This window comes from Sebastes umbrosus, chromosome 14, assembly GCF_015220745.1.
Source record: "Sebastes umbrosus isolate fSebUmb1 chromosome 14, fSebUmb1.pri, whole genome shotgun sequence".
In the NCBI taxonomy this organism is placed as follows: domain Eukaryota; kingdom Metazoa; phylum Chordata; class Actinopteri; order Perciformes; family Sebastidae; genus Sebastes; species Sebastes umbrosus.
In genome coordinates this window covers 12034900-12058335 of record NC_051282.1, presented here as the reverse complement: position 1 = coordinate 12058335, position 23436 = coordinate 12034900, and the positions used below count along the sequence as shown (strand labels likewise).

The window sequence follows — 23436 nt, the reverse complement described above, 5'->3', positions numbered from 1 at the left end:
CAGCGGCTGTCAATCCCAAAGTGCTTACTTTTAGCAGAGAGGCCTCACTACACGCCGTCATTACGTGTGTCTTTGTGCAGCGCTGCACAGCTGTGTATACTAGGCTGATTAGACTGCTGCATAGGGGAGTAATGGGCCCAGAGAGCGTCATTGCGACATCGCATCCGCATGTTGTCATCTGTAGTCGAGTCAATTTTTTTTTTGACACATAGCTGCGGACGAATTTGTTTCCAGGCAGGTTGTGAATGATGAGTTGCTACATTTAAAAACAGGCCCGTAGCTGTTTGTGCTGTAGGCGTCTCTCCTCACTGACAACTCACCCCCCCCCTTGTCCATTTGAACCAGATGTTGCAGATGTTTGCCAGCTATTAAACTGGAAAAATATGGCAAGCAAGCTGCTAAAACTAACACTCTGAGTGAGAATTGCCCCTTGACAACACGGGACAGGTTTCCATTATACTCTACAGCTGATCACTCCTAAAATTACGTGACACACAAACACAGATAATGGCACAACACGCACGATTGTAAGTGACATCATTGTGGCTCGTTGCGTCATCGGATCATTCTTAAATTCTGTCGTGCAGACGTGCAACCATAAATTTGATGACACACAGCTGAATGCCAAGTCACAGAGATCCCTCTAATATGATTGAGCATAAAAAGGGCATCCCTGCGATCCGTCTGTGAGTCACAAGCTGTCCATCACATAAAAGTGAAATCCTAAAAGAGTCATCGACGTTCTGTCCGTCTTTGCCCTTTTGAATACATTTTCTGCCCAGAAAGAACGTGCAACAGAATAATAAACAAACTGATGTTTGATTGATTTTCTGCTCCGATTCAGATTCTTGACGTTTATTGCCCCTTTTTGTCTTAGCCGGGAGTTTACATGTGACTTGTTAAGCATATGGTTTGCTCGTCTGAATTCTTTGGCGCGCTGCGGACCAGCGAAGAGAGCTATCTCAGTGGGATTCCCTAGAATTCTCCATTCGCATTCCCACCTCTTCCTCTCTCTGAGTCACTCCTGTTCTTTTCCGACTGTAAGCCTCTTCAGACCAAGTCCAAAGCGTATTTCACTCCCACCCTCACTAACCGAGCTTCCTCTGCGCTCACTTATTCTTCTTCTGTCTGATGCGCTCTCTGTGTGGGCAGTTCTTTTCAGTTAATCAGCTGCTGTTGCAAATTAACAGGATTTGATGGTGCTGCAGCCGATTCTCCAAATAGGAGGGCCAGCGCTATTATTTTTGATTAAATTGTCCCTTCTCCTTTCCCTTGTAAGATGACTGGCAGTTGAATGGACACAGATGCTGCTCGAGAATAAAACAGACGTATTTTGAAGATGCAACAAAGGCCCCAGGGTTTCACACTATGGCCCACTGTGTGGCTTTGAGTGAAAGGCTTAGGTCTCTCCTTTTTTTTTTTTTTTAGTGCGAGTCCTCGCTTTTTCAATAATGACTGTAGTCTACAGATGGGGGTCTTTTGGATGTTGGATAATTGAAGAAGAAACCCCCACAGCTGGGCACAGATGGGGCTGCGGAGGGAGGCACGGGACCTGGTGATCAAGACCGTTTTTAATGTGGTCTGAGCCGGCTCTTGGTACATTCATGTGGTCTCAGTCAGTTTTTTACTGAGTGGCTGTATGGAAGTGATTTGGGATTCATCTGGGTGCTCAGACAGGATACATGGTAAATACACAGTGATTAGCTGCATGTGGTGAACCGTTGGGCTCTGCCGGCCCCATCGCGGACACACATTTTGCGCAAACATCTCCACATTTTGCTTTAACGACACGTGAAAGAAAACAAATACGATGGCGGCAAAAAGACCAGAAAAAAGAAGTTTGGGTTTGGAGGAATCAAAGCGGGAACGTAACGAGCAATTATAGCACATCATTTGTAAACATTTTCCTTCCCCCTGCTGAGAGCCTCCCATAATTTTAAATTGTTCCATCAATTAATTGACTGGCTGGCTGGGGTTGGCTTTCCTGTTGGTTCAGCTGCTCCTCAATGAGGACAAAGCCTTCTGCGGTTGCTCTGCCCTCAACCGCCGCCAGCAACGGCCCGGAGGAGACCAGATGTAGCAGGGGGAGAGAGAGAGAGAGCAGGCAGCTTCTTAAGAGAGGAAGTGCTCCCCAGACCCCAACACTTGTCCAAACGTCACCCCTGACAGGTGGGGAGCAGAACAGTCCAGAAACCCCTTTTGAGGTTCCCCAGTAACAATAAAGTGAAGAATTGCTATTACTCAGCAGGACACTAGGCGTCTCGTATAACTGGGTGGCGTACAGCTCTGTCCTGTCACTGTATTATAACAGCGTACCGTGGCTTTGATTAGTGGGCGGCATGTGTGGTTTGGGGAGATTGGCTCTTCCTGCTGAGCGGAGCATCAACACTTCAGAGTGGCTGCTTTGTAACATTGACAACAGATAATATTTTCCCGTATCCACACATCCTGTTTCATTTGGAGTCTGGAAGAACAGAGAAAATGACCCACCATGCTCTCTGTTTATACATGACTGTCCTACAACAGTGATTCCCAACCATGGCTACTCTTACCACAGGGGGGATTTCTGCAGTTGCCAGGGGATACGTGGAAAGATTGTAGCTCAAATAATTTGATACAAAACTGTGTACCCACATATTAAGTCATTGGTTGCGTCCAAAATTCCATACTAACATGCTATTTAGTACGCTAAAATAGATTGTGAGATATTTTAGTGTGTCCGAAACCTAAGTATGAAACCAATAGTACGTGAATTGCAAACTATTTCCGGTAGAATATACAGTATGCCACGCTGGACACTACGGCAGCATAAATATCCCACAAAGCAATTGCAGCAGTAACGACAACGTTCATAACAGACGTTGACGGGTGGCTCTGTAACATCAATAACGCTTCAATTTAACTGTAAGTATAAGATTTCACTTTGCTAGGCGTAATATACACCAATCAGCCATAACATTATGACCCCCTGCCTAATATTGAGTAGGTCCCCCTTTTGCCGCCAAAACAGCCCTGACCCGTCGAGGCATGGACTCCACTAGACCTCTGAAGGTATGCTGTTGTATCTGGCAGCCGTCAGTAGCAGATCCTTTAAGTCCTGTAAGTTGCGAGATGGGGCCTCCATGGATCGGACTTGTTTGTCCAGCACATCCCACAGATGCTCGATTGGATTGAGATCTGGACAATTTGGAGGCCAAGTCAACACCTCGAGATCGTTGCCATCCACATGATGTAAAAGAAAACGGGATTCAGCAGACCGGGCCACCTTCTTCCATTGCTCCCTGGTCCAGTTCTGATGCTCACGTGCCCATTGTAGGCGCTTTTGGCGGTGGACACGGGTCACATCATTTCTGCTTCCAACACAAAGTTCAAAGTTCAAAATGTTCACTTGCTGTCTAATATATCCCACCCCCTGCCAGGTGTCATTGTAACGAGATAATCCATGTTATTCACTTCACCTCTCAGTGGTCTTAATGTTATGGCTGATCATTGTATATTTTAAATTAATTCATACTTTGATTCTCACAAACCGTCATTTTGGTCACATGAGGTTGGCACGAGTTACCATTGTTACACGTCTTCAACCGGTAAGGAGGCTCTCGGGAAGTGACGATGTAAATTACTGCTCATTGAGTCCGAAAAACACAAAAGTATGTAGAACGATAGTATACATATTGAGTATGTAGTGCATAGTATGCGATTTCAGACGAAGCCAATGTTTACATGCACACTTATATTCCCCTATTATTCCGAATATGACAATATTCTAAATTTGATATGGGTCATGTAAACAGCATATTCTGAAGAATGGAGCATTTTCAGATTAAGGCATGTGGGATATGCTGATATTATTAAGGTTTTAGGAGCATTCTTTATACATGTTTACAGCGCATTCTGAATATGCGTCTCAATTACTTTTTTATGGCAGTTTGCAACACACGTCCTCTTGTCTGTTTATGGCTAGCTATGTACGTTGAACACAAACCAACTAGAGATGTGTGCCCAAAAGAAACGCCCACATTTCTGGTCGGAAGGAAAAACACACCTACTTTTCTGGCATTAAAAATTGATTTAAAAATCATAAAAACAAAAATTGCGATACATAGGTGAATCGACCCCCCACCTCCCCCCCACACCTCTATTAACATTAACTATACATGACTGGTGGTTTCAGCTGTATGTAGTTTTACATAATTTATGTTCACCTGTCTTATTACATGGTGCTCAATCGAGAGAGTATCAGTTCAGCCTTAGCACATTACTGCAGTCATCCACTGAGAGGGAATCCAGTTGGGAACTGATGCTGCACTCACCAGAACATCTGCAGCACTATTCTGAAGCCTGCGTGGTATCCTGCACATATCAGCTGTACTACTGACTGATCTGCAACTCATCCTCTGGCTTGTTTAACAATCGCACTCGCACTTCTCTCATGGTATGTCACTCTGTGACTTTGTTTCTACCCTCCCGGTGCTCTGAAAGTGCACTTGAACGTGTTCTCTTTTTATTTCCATTATTGTGATTGATGTCGTCAGTATGCTTGAAGCTGTGGTCAATTACAGTTCATGATGAATTAAAATTAGTATGGTGTATTCAGCCAGGATGAGTCATATGACTTAACATCTCAGTTCAGGATCTGTACACTGTGTCACACATCGCATGCTTTGCACTGGCCTCCAGAAGAGAAAGTGCAGAGAGTGAGAGTGTCTCTTTGGCCTCGGAGAAGTGCTAATCCTCCTGGGTGGTTCGGGAAAGACCTTCTTCAAAGGCTCGCTCTGTTAACCTGGCCGTGGTGGTTAATGGGTCAAAACTGGATTAGCAGTGAGCGTGAGGGAGGGGAGCTCCAGTGAGAACTAAACCGATTCTTGTCCGCAGGCTCCTCTCCTATCATTCCTGCCTGCTGTCCCTCCCACTGCCCTAGCCCCTCGATTTCTTGCCTATTTCCCAAACTAGTGCTCCCTTTGAAGATAGAAGCTCCACTTGAGGGTATTTTTTTATCAGAGGCGGCTGCATGCATATCCAATGTCATGCTCGAGCCCAGATTGACTTTAGATGCCCTTAGTTTTCTGCCGACAGTCTATACGGGAAAGGAATATATTCGTCATCCGACATCTTTCAGTATGGCTTGTTTTAGCTGAGAATTATGGTATTTGTTATTGTCTGTCATGGTCACTGCGGCTGTGGAAAAAGTGACTTGTGAGGATCATTAACGAATCACATTGACAATTCAGTTCTTTCAAGTTTTGGAGGGTTGCAAAATATGAAGGAAATGATACGATAATATCCCGATACTTAAGTCAGGATGCGATCGTATTGCGATTTTAAACATTTTGCGAGTATTAGATATATTGCAAATTATTACTTTTTTCAACTGCAAATTACGCACTTTGTCAACATCTGTTTTATATAATAAGACACAGTTTTCCCTCTGTTCGTCTCAGAGTTTTCATTTGCATATCTTGAGGTCAGAGGTCATGGGAAAATGGCCAGTTTTTCCCCGCCACAATTTAGCGGAATTAGCGTTATTTTGCATTCTTACGGACAAGCTAACATTACATTGTTGGTACCAATCGATTCCTTAGGTTTTTGTTTCATGATACCAGTATATTCACCACTACAACCTCTGAAAGACAGAATTGGAGCCGGGTTGTTAAGAGGTTGATAGTTTATATAATAAAAGATCGATAGCTACTTGACCTAACTGTATCGATACAATATTGCCACGCAAAATATCCCGATACTATACCGTATGTACTGATTTTTTCCCCCATTCCTAGCAAACGATCAGGAGGTGTGGAGTTTAAGAAGTGAGCTTATACCAGACCTCTGTAGCTTGACGCTAGCGGCTGGAGGCTACTAACAAAACACACCTGAATCTCTGACAGAACTGTAGGCAGTTGAGTTGCATTATGGGTAATGTAGGCCCATGAAGAAGAATGCATGGAATAAATAACAAGATATATCTGGTTATGCTGCATAGATTTTTGACACTTTTCTGACTATCCATCATGAGTCTGACACCTTTTTAAGTGAACAATTTTAGAGTTTCTCTGATTGCATGTGACATTGCATGTGATATTTTGAATATCATTGTTGTTTCATGCCTTGTTCTTGTTAGATTGCCATGGCTGTCCAGCAGTTTTTGTCACATGATGTGCATGGAAGAGCTCAGTCTACACAGTTGATCTAACCTAGATTTGTATATTTTTGGTGCCGTTTTGTTGACAGTTTGAAAGCTACATTGGAGAAATGGACTTTGTCACAGGTCTGACAAAGCGTAGCAGGAAGGGAGCGCAGGAATGACAAGTTGCATGATTGTAGACTTGTATCAAAAGTGAGAGAAAGGCCTTGCTTTGTCGACTGCTCCTCAACCGCAAGACCTTTTAGTTACTGAAAGGAATGCAACGAGGAATGGAGCGGTTTAATGTGAAAATGCACACTACAATAGTGATAAATGCAATACAGCCCTAGTAAAGCCTCACTATCTCACATTCATTAACTGTCTCACAACATCCCTGGCTCTTGTGTTGGTAAGAGAGGAACGTGCGGTGGTCCATCATCACACCCATTCCTAGTTCACAATGGTATGCTGGTACAACAGAGACATTTTCTTTTATCATCATACAGGTCAATGTTGCACTCAACTGGAAGGTTAAGGTGGTGCAGTCTGCGAGGAAAGGCCTCTGCTGTCACATTCCACGTTTGATCTGTGATTGAAGCTTTGGTATTAAGCTGGTTTCCCCTTCCATTTGTTTGTAAGGATGTCTGTGATTATTATCATCTCTCAGCCGTGTGCCCAGGTGACATCACTCAGCAAGTTTTGCACAAAGTCTCATTAGCTCTGATAAATATCCACACACGCAACGGTCGTTTCATTTTCCCCAGAATCAGAGGCGGAGGCAGGGTGGTCGGAGCGTTCCTGCCCAGCTGTCTGACGGAGGAGGGTAACGTGAGAGTAATTCTTCAAAGTGCGTGCTCTGCTTTAAACCTGGATGGACACGGGTTGATACGATTAACTCCGACTAACCTCAAGCAGATGGGGGTCTCTCAAGTCTCCAGTGTTACTGTGCTGGAGGATCGGGGGGGGGGGGGTCGGCGCAAAAGCCGCAAGACGCCAACAGCTGACTGGAGGCGTCTGTCCGTGCCTCGGCCTGACGTTGGAGCCCCTTCGGTCCTCTGAGGAGACGGGATCAGAAGAGAGATGTTTATATTCACACCGGATCACATTTCAAATGGCACCTCTGCTGAAGTTGGACAAATACACCACAGGATTCCTGCGTAGTAAAGCTCGGACTGCACATGCACAGAGAAGCAAATGTGATATTTCAACACTGGTTTTCTGCTCCCTAATGTTCCTACACTAGAAGAATCCTAAATATGTATGGAGGCCCGTAGGTAGTTCCTATCCATTGTCTCTGATGTGTAACTGTCTGGTTGATAAGAGTCGCAGGATATTCATTATGAAACTAACCTTCAAATCCAGAAGTGGGAGTGAGGAATCCCTGATGATTCAGCTCTTGGACAAATGCTACAGAAGCTGTAGACAGACAGTCATGTTGGGAATGTTCAGAGATGTAGCCTAATATTTACTCTGGCAAAACATATTATTATTATTATAGGCGCAGCACTTGACGTACTAATTTACTGTCCAGAGCTTAAGGCTACAAGAGTGTTCTAGTGAGGAGGATTTTTTATTAGGGCTGTCAATCGATTCAAAATATTTAATCGCAATTAATCGCATGATTGTCCATAGTTAATCACGATTAATCGCAAATTAATTTTGCAAATTTTTTTTCTGTTCAAAATGTACCTTAAAGGGAGATTTGTCAAGTATTTATTGCTCTTATCAACATGGGAGTGGACAAATATGCAGCACTGCTGCACAGCGCAACTGAACTTTTGTCAGACACCCTGTTTCTATTTATTTATTCCTGTCACTCGCTTTGAAAGCCCCATAATGGACAAGGAACGGCTGATTCATGAAGTTGAAATGAGGAGTTATCCTTAGGGATGCAATCGGGAGATCGGCATTAATGCTTTCTAGTCGCCGTTAGCTTTTAGCAGCCAGTGGGCAGCACAGTCGTGTTTAAGGTCCATATTATTACTTTTGAAAAGTTTTACATGTTTATACAGCATTTGTTGAATTCCACAAGTTTGTCTAAGCAGAAGTCTTAAAATACGGCTTCATTTGACAACCCGAGCTCTGAGAGATGATTCCATCGAAGCTTTGCTAAATTTGGGTCAGACCCGATGACGCACGTCCTGTAGACGCGTGTCATCTAATTTAACTTGCAGCACATAGTAAAAGCCGTTTATGGTATGCACCTGCACACAGCGGCATGTGGTCACGGTTTATGATCAAGAGAGTCCACCGTTTTATCTCAGTGAGACATCAGGGCTAGCTCATGTTGACAATTACTGAGGATGAACTCGGCAAGTCACGCAGGAAGGAATTGATAAGATGGCTTCTTCCTGTATAGACCAGGACATTCCATTAAATGGCTTGCTGAAACGATTAGATGATTAAAAGATTAGTCGATAGACAGGAAAATAATGTCTATAGTATCTATTTTGATCATTTGATTCAGTAATTTTTCATGCAAAAATTGTGAAAAAAGCCAATCATTCTCTGATTCCAGCTTCTCAAATGAGATGATTTGCTCACTTTTTTTGTCATATATATTTGTTAATTGAATGTCTTTGGATTTTGGACTTTTGGTGGACCATCACAAGACTAGGGCTGTCAATTGATTAAAATATTTAATCGCGATTAGTCGCATGATTGTCCATAGTTAATCGTGATTAATCGCAAATTAACTACAGTTTTTTTATCTGTTCAAAATGTACCTTAAAGGGAGATTTGTCAAGTATTTAATACTCAAATATGCTGCTTTATGCAAATGTATGTATATATTTATTTATAAACGATTAAACAAAAAAATAATCAGCCGATAATAATAATGAAAACAACTGTAGTTGCAGCCCTATTGTCAAGACATGGTAGTAGATGTCTGTGCAGTGCTTTCATCCACGATTACGACAGGATTACTGTCCTGATTCTTAAAAGGCTCAGGGTCCTCTCAGTCCAACACATTCACTAGAAAAATATGACTGGGTGGTAATGATGTAACACTGCTCCCAGTTGAAGTTGTGAAATCATTCCTAGAAACTAAAACTCCCCAGGATTGGGAGGGGAAAAACAAATTGGAGAAGCAAAGCGGCATTTCTGGCATTTAACACGGCAGTGTGGTGGTCCTCGACTTCTGTTAAACAGGTTGGTACGATCCAACCTCTCCACTGCAGGCCTCTCCGCTACTCTCCTCCATTACATCAGAGAGGGCAAAGGAGCCAAGAAGCTAGGAGAGCCGAGCAGCCGCTGAAAACGACTCGGGCCCCGGCCAACAGTAGTGCAAGCTTGCAGAAGCCCGAGCTGCGCCGCGCTCACTGTTTTGACTTCTCACTTAGCTGCAGCGGTGGAGGTACTGTGGAAGACTTTACTCGCCTGGATGACTCTCCGTTAGGAACGTTGTATAACACGGAGTGGAAAGAGAGGGTGATGTGCTATGCAGGGGTAACAGGAATGCCACTAAAAATTGCCATTGTGGCATGGTTTCCCACTATTTCGAGCCCAAAATAGTCGGGGTGGACTCCTCTATTATGCAATTACTGTGGACTGTATCACGGAGGGAAAAGGTGACGTGAGACGGATGAAATGTTCTCACACTAAGAATGTTGCCAGCCTCTTTCCTTTCACGTGTGAATGTGTGTGGTGACTTTCCCTACGTAGTCAAACAGGTTTTTGCAAAGGAAGATAAACTCTTCGCTTTACCTCAGTTGATGGATCTGTTACAAGTGTGCATCTTTGTATCTGCACCTTTTGTCTTTGGTTTAGTCAGAAAGCAATCTCGGTTTAACAACAGTGTCCCACAGGCTGTGAGTTTACTGTGGTGGTGACGTTTCATTTGGTGAGACCAGTAACTTGCACGTTTTTTCAGGCTTGAAAGTCTAATATGATTAGGGCTGCAAGTGCAGTGTTATTTCCATTATCGATTAATCTGCTGATTATTTTCGTAACTGATCGTTTTGTTCATAAAATGTCCGAATTGCAAAATCTGCCATTTTCCTAGAGCCCAAGATGACGGCTTCAAATGTCTCGCTTTGTCGGACCAACAGTCCAAAACCAAAATATTGATAGACGACTAAAGGCCTTTACTCACCGGGGGCGTGACGAATAAACAACACGAAAATGCGAAATACTCACCTGTGAATATTATATAACTAGGGCTTTTATTGCGAAATGTAAGAACAGAAGGAGTGGATCAGGTCTGCGCTGCCTTTGTCAAGGTTGAAAGGAATAATAAAGTTTTCCGGCTTGGTTCGGACTGAAGAGCCTCCATGTTGTTGTTTCATAAATATTGGCGCAACTCAAACCGATCCGCACAACGTGATTGGTTGATGCCTTAATTTGCGGTGTGAAAGCGCAGAAAAATCAATCTTGTTCTGAAAAAAAGGGACGCTTTTTCGCTGCATAATATAGAAGAAACACACCTACTTTTAAACATTATGAAAGACATGGATATCAAAAGGTTTTTGTTTAAGAGCAAATATCGCAATGCCAACCTTTTCAAGAAGGTGGTTGAAGGTAGGGATGTGCATTCCAAGCAAAAGTACTACAAGAAAAAACTTATATTCTTTAAGATAGGACTATAGTCACATAAACTAGTTGATTTTTTTTATAATTTAATGACCATCCCAAAAATCTAAAATCATGACCCATCCTTAGTTGAAGGAATGAAAGAGGGAGGCTGTGTTCGCACGGTCAAACAAGTCTACCATCGATTACGTTAATCGGTTTGCACAGCTGCATGCAAACGGGAATATTAGTGGAATATTCATTTTCATTAGTCATATAAACAGCTTAGCAGGAATATTGTCTTTCGGAATAAGGGCAAAAAACTGAATATTTTGTGCATATACTCATTGTCCCTGTAGTCCTCCATCAATCATCAATCTTGATTGTTAGAAAACTCCATTGGTTACTGTTGCCAACGTTATGCATCATGGCACCTAGAATGAATCCGAAACAAGACTTTAGTTCCTGGACAATAATTTATCTTGGCTGGTTGCCCGAATATTAACAATGTCTAATAATCACCGGGCTTGTCTCGTGCTACGTCATTCTCTAACCGCACCACGTCGTCATTCATATATATACTGTAATACCATCTCGCAGATCTGTGCTTCCTCTGAATGTCTCGGTGTGTTTCACAAGGTCTCTCACTTTACCAGCAGGTGCTGAGTGTGATGTATGATGATATATGGCTTCTCTTAGTCATGGCCTCCTATCCTTTTATGAAGAGAAGCTACGGGGATATACGTCTTCTGTCTTTTCTTTCCTCTAAGTCCGTTGTTTTTTTACGCTTTCGGTCACAGAGATTTGGTGCAGCAGATGTCCCCAGACGTCCTTTTACTCAAGTGTGTAACAGGAGTCCTGGGAATCTACATTTTCTGTGTTTGCTTTGCGGTATTTAATGCACGTCACAGGGAATATGAGTTTCTTAATACGTTTCACTGCTGGTTTCCTCTCCACTCCTCAATTGTTGACAAGATGGCTCTTCGTCTCACTCGGGGGCGCGTGTGAGGAGGAGATGGAGCATGTCTTTTGAGACTTGGAAAGCAGGGATCAAGCTATTTTTCCCCTCTTTTTTTGAAGTGTTCCTTTCTGTTTTCCTCAGTATAAAAATGATGCACAAGGAGATTTCCTTACTTTTTCCTTTCTAATTTTATAAATCTCGGAAATTGCAGGTCTGTTTAGAGTTATTAGGAGAGTTTCCTGGCAGTTAGTAGTTCCATGATCACTGCCACCAGTGACTCTAATATCTGCATTATGTGAAAAGAAGGAGTCTTATCAGATTTGCATATTACATAAGTGGATTGGCTAAGATATAAAAATCTGCCAAAGCTGCGATATTTCCCAGTGTCTACAAGTCAATTTGCCATAACCACATTTCCACAGTTATCCTGCACCCCGTGAAGAGTTGGACTCTGAAATTCTACCCTGCTTCCTCACTCTATTCTGCCTGACTGCAGCTAAGGGCTGAAGTTAAGTGGTGTAGCCAGGTCTTTAAAAAGTAACCCACTTTTGTCGTGCTGAATGTGAATGGGTGGTGTGGTTGCCTCTTTGGCGAATGCTCTGGACTACCCCTTAAAGCATTTTTTTTAGAGGTTGTTTGTCTGGTATCAGCTTTTGAGAGATAATGTGGGTTTTGCTGCACTTCCACTTGCTTACATCATCTCAGAATATGGACGTAGATATAAAATCTGTCATATTGATAATTGTTAGCTCTGTCAGTGGGAGTGTGGGATCCTCACGATGGCAGTCAGTTGCTCTGTCACTTGTAGGGTGTTTCGCAGGGGAACTCAGGAACCAGTGACCTTTTATTCCATGGCTAAGGCGAGACGATAACGAGACGGCACAGACGTCATTAAACACTAACAGTGACGATATCAAACATGCAGTATCGTTGACGAAAAAAGATGAGACTAAAATGTAGTTTAAAAACATAAAAACTTTACCAATATCTCTCTTTGTTTTTGTCACCTTCCACCTTCTCTTCCCCTGTCTTCAGGTGCGGTGGAAATGCAAACAGGAATATGTAAAAGGGACTTTTAGTTCATGGTCTAAGCCAAGTTTACACTAGTCGTCAGATAGTTGTACGGTTCACACTACACAACTTGCTGTCTTGTAATCGGGAGACTTGAAGTCGTTTTCACACTACATGACTGACCGGTGACAGGGGGGTCACACACTATTGATCTTTCTCAAGGAGGAATCCCTAGTGAAGTCTCCAAACTACGTTTTGTCATGAAAACACGCGAGAAGTGACACCGGCGTAGTCATACTTGTTGATGTTGTCGTTGGCACACATTTCCCATATGTCACTGTGTTATGTTAATTCTTGCAGACATCCAACACCCCAGGCGCAACAACAACTTTCGTCCGTGTTGCAAATGCAACACATACAGTAGAGTTCCTATTGTTACAGGTGACCTCTTTGCCCGCAGGTTTCCCCGCAACCCCGTGTCTCACACTCTCATTGGCTGTAGCTCCCCGACAGACTCCCCTACAGGTCCAGATATTTAGCCTGCTAGATATCTGGAATGTGTCTGCGATGCATCAGTGATCACCGATTTGTCTCTGATCTGGGCTTTTGTCGGGGAACTCCAAAAACTGTCGTCGAGTGGAAAATCAGGGCTAAAGCCGTGTGGTGTGAACTAGGCATAATGCTCCATAATTCCTGGGACGAAAAGGGCTATTGGTCGGTCACAGAGATGGTTCAGTTTAAAATGAACTTGGACATATTCCATATAAACTGCGCCTAATTTCCTTCCTGTGTCAGACTGAAAGCCTGCTTGTCTGTCTGTGAGGTTGCCATGCATGGAAGCTAATATCAGCCTCCCTTCCGCTGCGGCCCCAGTGATGGGAGCCTCCAAGAGGTTCAAGACCAAACATTACCCAACACACTGTCACAGGAGATTGATTAAGAGACGGCTCAGAGATTAGCACGAGACGGTTAGAGAACAGGTTCACCAGCACAACCATCAGCACTTGTCAGTCACAATTTCTCCCTCCCTTTCAGTCCCACAGAGGTTGGGGAGGAGTGGGAGGGGGAAAGGAAGCCTTTTGTTTATAGAAGAACAATGCTGCGCATGAGAGTGCACGGTCCCGGGCCTGCAGTCAAAACAGGCCAGACAGACAGAGGAAAGGTTGGGGTCTGGAGGAGGCTGGGGTGGGTGGAGGTTGGGGAGGGAGTACTGTTCCCTGAAGATTTGTCAGACTGTCTGGAGGGCTGGGTCAGTGCACTGGACTGGAGGAACCAGGTGAACAGGAAGGGGAGTTCAGAATGAGGTCAACATGAGCTGGTGGGCCTGAAGAGATTTGTTTAGGTTCACACACAGTTATGATTTCACGCTACGAGAAGATCGGCTGATGTTTTGAAATGCCTCCTCCTCTCCCCCTTTTCCCCTCTTATTAGGCTGTGTTTCCAGACAGTTTTGACTTGGGATGGTAATGGTGGAATATAACCAGGCGGTCGTCTCTGTTCCCACACCCCCATATCCTCCACCTCATAGGCTCCAGTGTAATGGTTAACCGCGGACCAACACTGTGAACCCTCTTTTCCCCACGGTGCTCTTTTCTTTTCCCATGCTTCGTTGTGTTAGTGTGTGTGAATGTGACTCTTAAAGAGGACCTATTATGCTTTTGTGCTTTTTCCCTTTCGTTTAGTGTGTTATATAGTTTTTTGTGCATGTAAAAGGTCTGCGAAGTTACAAAGTCCAAAGTCCACAGCAAAGAGAGTTACTCTCCCTCACAGAAACACTGCTCCTGAACTGCCTGAAACACCTTGCTTCAAGTCTTGCCTTTTCTTCCTAGCGGGCGGCTAGTTTGGCACGCCCTCAAACAAAGCTAGTTAGAGCGGAGCTGGAGCGGAGTCTGAAGAGTTTGGTTCGGTTGACCAATCACACCAGAGTGGGCCAGCTGACCAATCAGAGCACTCGAACTTTTAAAGCATGTAAAATTAGGGGTGTAATAAAATATCGATACACGAGTATCGCAATATTATGTTTTGTGATACTGTATCGAATCTCCAAAATGCTGTATCGGTTTTTAATTAACCTCTTAAAAATCCGACGGCCCGCCAGCGGACCCAGCCACTATTCTGTCTTTCGAGGTTGTAGCGGGCTAGAGTGAAGGTATTGGCCTCATATGAAACTAGAAACACCTAAGGAATCCATTGGTACCAACCATGTCATACTAGCTTGTCGCAAAGGAGGCTCCAAAGTTCCGCTAAATTATGGCGAGGAAAAAACTGTCACGGCCATTTTCAAAGGGGTCCCTTGATCTCTGACCTCAAGATACGTGAATGAAAATGGGTTTTATGGGTACCCATGAATCTCCCCTTTACATACATGCCCACTTTATGATAATCACATGCAGTTTGTTGCATGCAGTACAAATGTTTTATTTTCACCTCTTCTAAAATTATGTATTTGAATATTTCTGCATATTGGGGTCCCTAAACAGTCTTAGAAATGCATTGATTTGGTATGACTGGAAAGCTGAGACTCTTGTGGATCCAATGAGTCTAAGTGTATTCATGTGTGATGATGTTAGTCCACATAGTAGCCATTTCACTTATTGACTTTTTTTTAACTCAGATTTTATACATACGGTGGTGTGTCTTTATATTATGAAAATCTCCTAAAATTAGATTTGAAAAATATCCCACTATATCGCCTTGCTTACAGTATCATGTAATATATTGAATCGTTGCCCCTGTATCATGATATGTGTCAGATCGCCAGATTCTTGTCAATACACAGCCCTAGTAAACATGTTCTAGTAGAAACCCCAAATACAAGTATGCACCTGAAAATGAGCATAATAGGTCCTCTTTAAAGCCACTCTATATGTCAGTTCACAACAGACGAAAGTAGACTCCCAGTTCCATCTCGTCTCGACCAGCGATTGCTACCATGGCGACGCCCCCCCTCCCCTCCCTCGCCGAGACGTCACATGACCTCTCCCTCCCCAGGTGTTTGGCTTGCGTCTGGCGGACTTCATTGATTCGCCTGCACAGTGGGGCTCTTTGTGCTCCCGCCTGTGAGAAACTGGGCCCGTCCTCTCCCCACAGGTGGAACTTTAACTTCACCCCCAAGGTCTCCATCTCTGCGTCTCTGCCTGCACAGAGCTGCTGTTGCCACTCAGAGGAATTGATTTTTATTAAGAGACAGGCCGGCAAAGGAAGGAGCTAAGCAAATCTGATAATCAGTCGTGTGTGGTGTTTGTTTAGCTTTACCCTGCTGTCCTCGGGGGAAGCGGCCCTGTTTGGGCAGTAACGTGGAAAGCCATTATGCCACTAATAAGCTGCAGTCAGCCGAGCAGCCACCAAGAGCATGCACACGACACCCTGCTCCTTATGTGGTACGCCAGGTTATATTTCCACTTAGTCACTGACACGTTTGCCAAGTATTTGTTTCTTCCAGTGGTAGTGTGTGAGGCTGTAGGTGGTTGGATTTTCTTTTGTGTGTGTTTTAACATTTTGTGTGGGTGAGACTGTCTCAAATATCTTCCCCTTCTTCTGTGGTCTGATTAAACTAACAATTCTGCGTAAAAGAGAAGTGGGCCTTCAGCCTAAAAGGTTTTAGTAATTTATCAGATGGAGGGAATAGTATGTGATCCCTGTTCCCGCTCAGAAGTGTTGTGTGGAAATAGTATGGAGTAGGGTAGTTAAACTTATCACTCGCAGTGAGAAATTCAGATACCTGTGCATTTGTTATCAAAAGTCCATTCTGATCTGAAATATGTCTGTAAGTGGAAGAGAGAGGCCTCTAACGCTGCTGTCTTTGTTTATTGTCTTTTTAAATGTCCATACCCGTCTCAGCGCTCCAGTCCCCGGCTGTGTGAGGCGGTGCGACCGGAATGAGAAACACAGGCGACACAGAGAAACCCTTCTCTCATGCTTCGCCTCAATACTTGCCGTCGCTATGGCGACAGAGGATTTGAGATGGGCGGAGATGCACACGGGGGGTTATATGTGATGCTTTTCCGGAGTGTGTCTCTTGTGTGTTTTTGTGACGGAGGAGGAGAAAGTTCGAAGCCCACCAGGAGAGTAATGATGCAGTCATCTCCCCGTTTAGTACAATATGTCAAACTGACTTCACTGTTCAGTACACTCCTGATAAAACAAACGTATTTCTTCTACTAAATGCATGAAATATATTCCAATTTTTAAACAGTCTAAAGTCGAAATGAAATGAAAAAATCCTTTTTAACCCGTTTGGATCTCATCCCCGGTCATATTGTGCACATATTCAGCAATATATGCAAAACAATTTACAAAAAATCCATTTCTTCGTCTTCTTGTCAAAATCGAATCATCTTTTCTTCCTGTAAAACAAAATATGACGTGTGCTTACATAAGCTAGTACCAACCAATTTCAAGCAATCATATCATGACATCTGCGACAGGTGTATGTGGAGGCTCCGTATCGTGCTGCATTCTAAGCCCGCCCACTTTTTAGTGGATTTAAATCCCTCTCACAATTGTACATCGCTCAAATATTCTGTTTCATTGGGGAATACTCACAGTACAGAAGCTAAAGATTTCCTCCAAAATGCAAATAACGAATTACTCAAATGAAAATATATATGAAGCAAATCTGAAATTGGAAAATTCACTGGACTAGAGCTGCAATGATGAGTCTACTTATTGATTAGTCGATCGGCAGAAAATACATCGGCAACTACTTTGATAGTCAATTGATCCATAAAGCCAGACATCTCTCTGGTTTTAGCTTCTTAAATGTGACGATTTGCTACTTTTCTGTCATATTTGATAGTAATTTGAATATCTTTGGTTTTTGGATGACTGTCGGATGAAACTATTTAGAAGACGTCACTTCAGACTCTGGTAAATTATGAATTATATATTTATGACATCCGATTAATCAATAAATCATACAGATTAATCAATTGATCAATAATGAAAATTATTATTAGTGACAGAGTTACAGCCCTTTCGTAGATAAGAATGTCATCAATAAGACAAAAGTGAGAATTTGGCTGCAGTAACATAACTTATAACTTCTTGAGATATCGGGCTAACAATATCCGATAACAGACCGACAGTGTGGCTAGTACTCATTGCCTTAGTTGTTTGGGTCGGTTAGGTTTAGGTATGAGGAGTGAGGTTGGTTTGGTTTAGGGTAAGAATATCAGTGTAAGCCAGTCAGAGGCGGAGTAGGGCCCAGGAATAATGGGACGTCGGAACAATGGCATGGCATGATATTAAGTGTGAAACGGTTTGGAAAATGAGTTTGTTCTAAAGAGGTTTTTATGACGAGGACAGGATAATATCATCACCACCCATTCATGGAATAATGCGGATTTTTGTCACTCCCATTTTCTTTTATAAAGGTCAGCTCTGCGGTTCTGAATTTGCCCCGTCCAACCCCTCACCTCATATTAACTCTGGCAACCCGCTCCATTAGTTGGTAGCCACTCCCTGAGAACGGCGTTGTGTACAACAGCGTAGCCATGGAACAGAAATGATGTGATTCTAGCTGGCGTTTGAAATGAGCTTTTAATGTTTCTAAGTTTTCCCATCATTTGTTTAATCTCTGGGCCATGTGTGTGCGCCCATCACATTGTGGGGTTGACTGTGTGTGTGCGTTCTGACGTATGTGTGTCTCTCTTCTATTTTAATGTACGGGGAGAGAGAGACATAATTATATTTGTCTGTGTGTGAGCATGAGAAAGGCGGTCCAGGGTGACCAATAAAACAACAGATTTACGACGCTGCCCTGTAGGTGCAAGCTCGCCCACTTCCTTTTCTTCTGTCATCACGACCCCATTTTCCCACGGCAGCATAAATTTTGGGGCACTTGTGTGTGCTGCTGGCGGGTAAAGAGGCCCCATCATTTCTATTAATGTCATTATATAAAGCTTTGCGTCGGGAAAGAAAACGTAATGGCCTTTAACGTGTGGTGGGTCATTTAGCTACCGATGATGTATCTCTGCAAGGGGTTCAACATTACACTGAAGTCTGTGGGCCATGCTAAACTCATTCATGAGCTTAAAATAACTGAATTAAATTTTGTCTTCTTCTAATTCTTTCATTGTTTCCCTCCTTACACATTCCACCCTCCTGCCCTACATTCAGATCCCCCCTCGCTACTCCTCTTTCTGTTTATTTATATCATTTCTGTTCAGAAAGCGGCTTTGTCAGTTCAGAGCATCTCAGTTAGAATTAAAACAACATCATTAGAGAGACTTTTACAAGCTGGAGGTGTGTTAGAAATTCAGATTTATGCCCACAAAGGGCAAAGAGGATTGTCGGAGAGGAGGAAGCAGAAACCCCGGAGAAGCTCCATCAAACATAAATGAGGCCAATGTTTCTACAGAGGGTGATGGCTGCTCCCTCCAACCAAAGGTCCCAAAAAACCCAGCCCACCCTTCATGTCAGAGATCTGAGAAGGCTTTGAGTCAATCAAACAATCAAAGCATAAATCCCTCTACCTCAGAAAGACAGAGACTTTCTCCTTTAGTGTAACTAAAGGGAATAAGCTGCTCAGTTCAGTTTTTTGATCCTATTTGTCCCTTTTGTGGATGAGTGGAGTGGTAGGTCCACATTTCCTCCTGCAAGTGGAAGCTCAAGAGTAAAAGAAGCTGAATAGACAGTCTTTTACAAATTTTAAATGTTGTGTCATTTGGCTTGGCAACACTAGGTGTATTTACAAGGATATTAAGTTTAAAAAATATTAATTTATTTATACCTTGACTTTGAGTGTGGCCGTTCGAAACAACTATAAACACGTTGATTTCCAAACAGAACGCAAATTTTACGCAACTAAAAAGCAATGTAATTTATTTTTTTAGATTGATTTTCTGAGCTTTTGCAATGCAAATAAAGGCATCAACCAATAACGTTGTACGGAACCGGCTGAGTTGCGCCTATATTTATGAAACAACAAGACGGAGGCTCTGTAGTCCGGACCAGGACGGCAAACTTTATTACTCCTTTCAACCTTGACAAAGGCAGCGCAGACGTGATCCACTGCTTCCGTTCTTACCTTTCACAATAAAAGCCCTAGTCAAACTCAGCTACAATTGAACTGACACATGGTGCCCCAGCCTGATGTAGTGCTTTAATTTATTTTACAGTAAAAACACTTTAAAGGTTTTAAAAAGTCGGCTTTTATCCTTCTACAGAGGTTGTGGACGTTGTGTCCTCCCCAAGCAAACTGCTATTTTTGACAGGTGAATTGCTCTTTGCTACATAATGCTGTCTCAGGAGGCTCACAATAGCTGTGGTAGGAGCGAGACCTTTCACTCTGGCAACTTGCTTTCATGCTGCTGTGTGTTTTGTGTGATATAATGACACACATTTGCATCTACATGTCTGTCCTTTAGAAGTGTAAGCCTGCTGAGATGGTAGCGTAGAGCGTTACGTCTCTGAGGTTTGCCTACAAATGTCATAAAATCACACGTTTTGCAAAACAACTTATACTCATCTTTTAAAATAAAAGTTTATGTATATTATCATCCTAACATTTTATAATGACTGTGTTTTTGTCAGCGTGTAATGACAGCCGTATTGTGATGGTTGGATTCCAATGCGTCCTGATTGCCGTCCTCGCTGCTCTGCAGCCTCAGACTCCTAATTGGCCTCCTCTGCCACCATTGTCTCCCTGCGTGTACCATTCCAGCGGTTTTCTCTCCGTTTTCAGTTTTCAGCTGTAATCCAGCCCCCTTGTATGTTTTCATAAGAAGCCTATATAGGTATAATTGTAGTGTTGCCTTCCTGCTGTGGGGCTAGCTGAGGACTGCTCATGCACTCACAGGAGGGTCTGCAGGTTTCGCTCAGCTTAGTTTGCTTTAAGCTGAGCTGGCCATTGTGTGGGCCACGTCATTTATTTTCTTAAGGCTGGCCCACACTAAAAGATTTTTCAATTCTTAAAAGATTTTGAGAGATCCCACACACAACGACATGTTATGATAACTTTAACAGTTTTGGTCCTATAGTGTGTGGAGAGAAACGATTTGCTGACAATTGTCGGGAGGGGGAATCGGGCCCAAAATCGGCTTGATTCTCGTGTAGTGTGTACCTGGCGGCATTAGTTTGCTTTAAGCTGAGCTGGCCATTGTTTGGGCCATGTCATGTCTTGCCTTTCTCTGTAGTTGGTCACATTTGGTCTTTCTTGTCATATTCTGTTCCTGTCTGGACTTTGAATGCAGGGGTTTGTTATGTTGCCATGGCCTTACCTTTTCTTCAGAGTCAGATTTCCCAGTGGTTCACTGTTCTTTCTCTTTACCTCCTGTGGATTTATTACATTGTGACTTCTAGACTAGGGAACATACTGCTCAATGTTTTTCCCCCTCTGGAATGGAAACACCATCAAATCACTGTCAAGCTCTCTCTTTTTTTTACATTATGTCCATGTTGTGTGTGGCGTGTGGACAGACGCATTGTGGAAACACAAAGACGACTGTCACCTGTTACCTTACTGCACCTTTTTCACCTCTCTTACAGCCTCAAAGAAGCGTGCACATCCACACTTGTTCCTCTGTGCCTCTAAATAATTAATTAGATCAGGGGAGAACGAGTTGTCTCAGGGGGCCTACGTGTGTGTGTGTGTGTGTGTGTGTGTGTGTGTGTGTGTACGTGCATGCTCGTCTGTGTGTTCAGGAAGAGCGCGACCGAAAGCGATGCATACCAGATGTTTTAGAAATGAGGTGGGTTTCACTGGAACGTAACACATTCCCAGGGATGTTTGCGGAAAGAAATTCTTCCTCATCTGTCGAGCATGTTCTGCACCCCCCCCCACCCCCCTCCAAATCCTCCAGGAGGGTATGCATCCAGCACTCGTCTGTTTTTCTCTCCTCCCTCTGTCTTTTTTAATGGGGTTCTTGTCATTAAACCCACAATCCCTTGTGCATCTGTAAACACCATGCATATGTAGATGTGGGTGTGTTCCACGCTGGTGAAGCCGGTGATTTGTGTGTTTAATTCCGTCGGAGCTCAGAAGGTACGTCCTCCTCCCTCCGTTTCCTGGTGGGTAAAATTGTTTCAGCTCAGACCTAAAAGTGATTCAGGGTGATATTCCACATGGTGTGTGTGTCTGAGTATGTGTGGTATGGGATAGGGAGGGGATGGGGGGGGCAGACTGCAGATTGAATGGCTTAAGCTGCAGTCTGCCACTATGGGTACTCTGCCTTTGTCTATTTGTGTTAGCAAAGTAAAGTCTGAGCACTCTCACCTGCACACGAGGGGAGTGGGCAACCAGCTAGGGCTGCAACTACCAATTGTTTTCATCATTGATCATTCTGCAGTCTGCATAGGGCTGTCGCAATAACCTGTAGCAATAGAGTGCTCCAGGGATGACGTACTTTTGTAGGCCAACCAGAAGGTTAGCATCGCCCTGGTTCCCTTGACTAAAAGCCAATGGGATTTTTCCATTAGGTTTTGGATTATTTCAGAAAATAAACTTTGTGGCAAACAAACGTTTATGATACTTACACGTTTTGTTCAGCAGGATAATCTTCACAAATGAACACCACTTTATGATTTTTGAAGCATGAATGCAATTACCAGAAGTAGAAAGCTAACGTTAAGCTATAGATGAACTACACCACTGTTGCATGAGCGCGAATATACACAACGAGGCTGTAAAGGCAAGACGAGTCGGCGTGATGACGTTTAGTAGTCTCATTTAGCCACTTGTTAGCAACCGCCTTTTTTAAGACACACAAAAGGCTTCAAAATTCACAACCGGGATATTTACTGATGTATTTTATGTTGTACAACAAAACGTTAAATCCTCTTAAGCTTGTGTTAACCACAGACCTTATTTCAGGCATCTAACTAAAAACCCATTCAAAAAACCCATTGACTTCCAGACGAGGGAACCAGAAGTGCTAAAATGCGAACTCCTTTCCGAGTTTTAAGTCTCATTCCTGTAGGACTCTATAGGGCTGTAGCAATATTGCCATACCACGCTATTGACAAGCCAACTGCAGGGGGTGGCAAACAACTGCCACAACCGCTATCACTGAAACACATGCAGCGACGTACATGAAACCTGCCTTGGCGGAGGTCTTCGCTCTCCGAGTGCACTTCTAGTTATTTTTGCGATCAACGTTGTATTGAACCTTTGACATTAAACACAATTTACACCCCCTAGAAAAGCTGAACAAGCTAGAAGACAGGCAAGTAAATTAAAAGAGATACAAATCAAGAGTAGAAAAAGATTAATAATACCTTATCTCTTTTTATCAAGATACACAGCACATCAACATCCAGGCCAATTAGTGTCTGTTCCTCAGAAAACGTTATCACAGAAATAAGCTAAACCAAATGTGCCTGACTCATAGGCTGCAACTGTAACTCCAGACGGCCAGGTGGTGACTGATCTTCCTCATCCATCCACACATAGACAGAAGGAGGAGGAGGGTGTAAGTAGCTCTGCCTCATCACCTCAGCAACCGCCTCTTGGCTCTCAGAGTAGATCAACGGGGTCGACCTGTCTGCTGCTGCGGGACGGAGAAAGAGGGACACAACGTCCTCTCCTCTAGCACAAAGGCTGGATTTCATATTGAGTGACATGTTTTATATTCAAGTGTTTTTATTCTAATGATGCAATACGTGTTAATTGCTGTAAACCTATTAGCTAAGGAGTTGATTCTTCTGCTGTTGCTAATGGGGTCTAATTGTGGGTAAGAGGTAGTTTGTGTAATCTGCACCAAAGTTGGCTGCAATGCAGCTGTTTGTTTTCCTACTTGAATCCTGAACTAGACGAACCCTCTCCTGCTGCCTGCCCATAAACATCCCCTTTAACACTTTTCCAACATATGCTTCTAAAGTAAGGGTGTAA

General features: G+C 43.3%; 1 protein-coding gene across 2 annotated transcripts in view; it reads left to right on the top strand.

Moving 5' to 3' along the window:
- The window catches only part of smurf2 (SMAD specific E3 ubiquitin protein ligase 2), a 63597-nt gene that overhangs the window by 3714 nt on the left and 36447 nt on the right, over positions 1-23436 (top strand). The gene's annotated exons all lie outside the window — the stretch shown is intronic.